The sequence below is a fragment of the Tupaia chinensis genome, unplaced genomic scaffold (genome assembly GCF_000334495.1).
Source record: "Tupaia chinensis unplaced genomic scaffold, TupChi_1.0 Scaffold000566_1, whole genome shotgun sequence".
Classification (NCBI taxonomy): domain Eukaryota; kingdom Metazoa; phylum Chordata; class Mammalia; order Scandentia; family Tupaiidae; genus Tupaia; species Tupaia belangeri.
The window spans coordinates 1,234,613-1,238,842 of NW_006160079.1; the positions used below are offsets into that span (position 1 = coordinate 1,234,613).

At 40.0% G+C, this 4,230-nt stretch overlaps 1 pseudogene; it reads right to left on the minus strand.

Moving 5' to 3' along the window:
• Nucleotides 1-1,368: 1,368 nt before the first annotated feature.
• On the minus strand, nucleotides 1,369-2,244 carry LOC102478491 (voltage-dependent anion-selective channel protein 1 pseudogene; annotated as a pseudogene).
• Nucleotides 2,245-4,230: the final 1,986 nt, after the last annotated feature.

Below are 4,230 nucleotides of genomic sequence, written 5' to 3' on the forward strand. Positions count from 1 at the left end.
CCCGGCCCGCGCGGCCCCGGCCACACAGGCCCGGCCGCCATTTGATTCTTTTTTATGGTGTGTATTTCCTCTTTCGGATCTTGCAAGAACTTCCTCACCTCCTGGAACTCATTGTCACTTTTCTCCTGCATCTTCTGGAGTTCATTATCTCTTAGTCTCAGCTCTTGCATCTTGTCAAATTCTGTCACTATGAATATTCTGAATTCTCTATCAGACATTTCCACAAGTTCCACTATACTGTCTGTGGATGATGAAGAATTGTTCTTTTCACTTAGGGGAGAGATATTTTCTTGGTTTCTCATATATTTTGAGCCTCTGTGGTGGTTTCTGGTCATTCTGTGACAAAAATCTCTCTGCTAGTGTGTTTTACAATGTGGTATCCACAGAAAGAGATTATAAGTTCAGATTTATAAAAAAATGTTTCTTCCTTAAAGCAGGAGGTTCAATAACCATTGAGGATTTTAATGACCCTAAAAATATGTAGATGCTGGGCTACTGTGCACTAAGCTTCTCTAGACACTCAGTATGTGGAGACTGAAGAGCAGAGTCAGTAAGTAAGGTTAAAATTAAATAAAAGCAAAAGAAAAAGAAAAGAAAGAAAGAAAGAAAAACTAGACAAAAACAACCAAAAAAGAGAAAAAAAAAATTTTAAAAAGGTAAGAAATGAAAACCACACCAGGACACACCTCCAATTTAAAATGGCTTCTGAAATTAGCAAGAGAAAGAAAAGGCCCGAGATGAGAATAAGTGGTTTAAAATTAAAAAAAAAATTAAAGAGAGAGAGAGAGACAGAAGACAGACGGAGACAGAGAGAGGACAGAGGTCGCCCTACTTTGTTTGAGTGTTTCAGGGGTCTAGAAGATGAGGTTTACAGCATAGTTTTAGTCATCTTGGTCCCTGAACATGCCAAGACACACCTCAGATTTAAAATGGCTTCTTGTCTGAGTGTTTCAAGGGTATAGAAGATGAGGTTTAGAGCACAGCTTTAGTCGCCTTGGTCCCTGAAAAGTCCCTTTCAGATAAGTTCGTACACACCATCAATCAAAGTTAGAAAACTAAAGTTCAATTCTCAGAAAGTTACAATACCATTCATTTACTCAATAGAAACTTGCAAAGTGCCTACATATTATCAACTTCCACTTGCAGCCATTTCTATATTTAAACAAACAAACAAAAAACACCTTGCATCTCTATAAGCACTACTAAGTTCCTCTTGCCCATGCTTATAGCTGAAAGGATCTTTTTAAAATAGGATCTCTTTTGTACTTCTAAAGGGTAATACTTTAAAGCTTAGTCATCTTTTACCTGGAGGTCTAACATGGTATTTAACAATACTTGCATCCTAGACATACAATATTAAAAGGTACACTAAATTCTGAAGGTAGCTATACTGCAGTACTGTTTAAAATCAAATGAATGTACAGTATTAATTTGTGCTTGAAATTCCAGCCCTAGACCAATCTTGAGGCCACCAGCATCGACATTCTTGCTATCTGGCAGAGCTGACAGCGTCAGTTTAATGCCTGGAGTTGGAGTCTGAGTGTATCCAAAGCCTATCAGACTGGAGTTGTTCACTTTAGCTGAGAAACAGTCATTCCAAAGTGAGTGCTGCTGTTTTCTGTTGCCCAGGCAAGACTGATAGCAGTCTTCAACTTCTTGTTCATCTTCTGATAAATGAAGTCACCAAATTCTGTCCCATCATTCACATTAGTGTGAAGCTGGGATTCATCAGTCTTGTAGCCAACCAGAAAATTGCCCTGGGTCACTCAGGACTTTGCAGGCTCAAAATTCATCTGGTAGCCAGTCAGCCCTCATAACCCAGCACCAGAGCTCTGTGGATGGAAGGCCCGACAATGTAGAAATCCACATCATAACCCAGGTTGATGTGCTCCTGCTTGTTGGCTGTCTTGATTTTAGCATTTTTGTCCCCATGTTAGGTGAGAAGGCTGTCAAAGGTCAGCTCAGCCCACGTGCAAACTGGTCTTCCACACTAATCTCAGTGCCTAGTATGTTGTCAATGTTTTGCTTCTCTATAAAGGTCAGGCCACATTCAATCCATCTGTATGTAGTTTCCAGACTGCCTGTCACTTTGGTGGTCTCAGTGTTGGCTGAGCCTGAGCTGGTAAATTCCATTCCATTCTCAGATTTTCTTTTCAAATCAAGTTTTATTAGGCCAAATTTGTACCCCTTGGTGAAGACGTCTCAGGCAGACTTGCCAGAATGGGGAGTACATGGGAGGCACATCCCTCTTCTGCTCATAGGTGGTGAAGCAGGCCCAGAGGCAGCTATGGCAGGGCCTGTCCCTCAAGCAATATTTTAAAATTCCAGAGGAAGGACCTCTTCTAACCTCATTCTATGAAGCCTCCATTGCCTTGATACCAAAAGCAGACAAAGACATAACAAAACATTAAAAAAAGAAAACTACAGCTCAATGTCTCTGGTGAATACAGATGTAAAAATCCTCAACAGGATACTAGCAAATTGAATCCAACAGCACATTAAAAAGATTATAAACTTGGGGGACCAGCAGTTAGTGTAATAGCTATGTCGCTGAACTCCCATGTAGTTGACTGAGGTTCAAGTCCCAGACCCGGTGACTTAAACTCACGCCGGGTGCGTGTGCATGCATGCCCAAGATCCCAAGAGGAGAATGGAGGAGAAGGGATTGCGGCATGACCATCCCCCCGGGGGGCGATTTCTCGTTTTCTGTCTCTATGTCTCTCTCTGTCTGTCTGGCGAGTGCATGTGCCCTATAGCGAAAAACTTCTCCAAGAAAAAAAAAAGAAAAAAAGAAAAAAGAAAGATTATAACCTCCAGCAGGTGGCATGGAGGTTAAGGCAGTGGATCCCACATAGCTGACAGTGTGGTTTAGTCCCAGATATGGTGGTTAGAAAATATGCTGTGTGTGTGTGTGTGTGTGCGCATGCCTAAAATCCCAAGAGGAGAATGGAGGAGAAGGGATTGCGGCATGACCATCCCCCCGGGGGGCGATTTCTCGTTTTCTGTCTCTATGTCTCTCTCTGTCTGTCTGGCGAGTGCATGTGCCCTATAGCGAAAAACTTCTCCAAGAAAAAAAAAAGAAAAAAAGAAAAAAGAAAGATTATAACCTCCAGCAGGTGGCATGGAGGTTAAGGCACTGGATCCCACATAGCTGACAGTGTGGTTTAGTCCCAGATATGGTGGTTAGAAAATATGCTGTGTGTGTGTGTGTGTGTGCGCATGCCTAAAATCCCAAGAGGAGAATGGAGAGAGATTGCAGGATGGCCATTTCTCTCTCTCTCTCTCTCTCTCTCTCTCTCTCTCTCTCTCCCTCACTCTGGTGAGCACATACACATTATAGTAAAAAATGAACAAACAAAAACCTAAAAGAAAAGATTATTTATATACTATGATCAGGTAGGCTTTATCCCAATGATGCAAGGATAGTCCAACATATACAAAAAAATAAATTTAATACATCATATTAACAGAAGGAAATATTAACTATATGGTTGAGTCAACAGGTGGCATTGAGGCTCTGGAATCCCACATGACTTGCTGTGAGTTGAGTCCTGGTCCTGATGTCTTGCTTTCTTGCTTTCCGTCTTTTTCTTTTTCTGTCTCTCTTTGGTCAAATTAAAAAATAATAATAATGATAATAAATAATATTAATAAATAATATTTAAAAGCTATATGATCATATCCATATCAATTGGTGCAGAAAAAGAATTTCATAAAATACAACATCCATTCATAATTAAGACTCACCAAAATCTGAAGTATATTTCTGAACACAATAAAATCCATACATGACAAACTTATAACTAACACCCTACTGAATAGAGATAAAGCTGGAAGCTTTCCCACAAAACCTGGAACAATATAAGGTTATCCACTTTCTCCACTTCTTTTCAACAAAGTTCTGGAAGCTCTAGCCAACACAGTTGAGAATAAAAGGCATTCAAATAGGAAATGAAGCAAAATTGTCCCTATTTGCAGGTGACATGATAAAAAATACTCTGATCAACTGGACTGGGGAGAAATGTTCACACACATACTGAAATGTTCACTTTGTAAGCTAAATAATATGATTGAATTTATATAAAAAAAAGTAAAAAGTGAAAAAAATTTAAAAAAAGAAAATTCAGAAAAATTCTTGAGAAAACTCTTAGAAGGGGACCAGCAGTTAGCATAATGGCTATGTTGCTGGACTCCCATGTAGTCGACCGTGGTTCAAGTCCTGGACCTGGT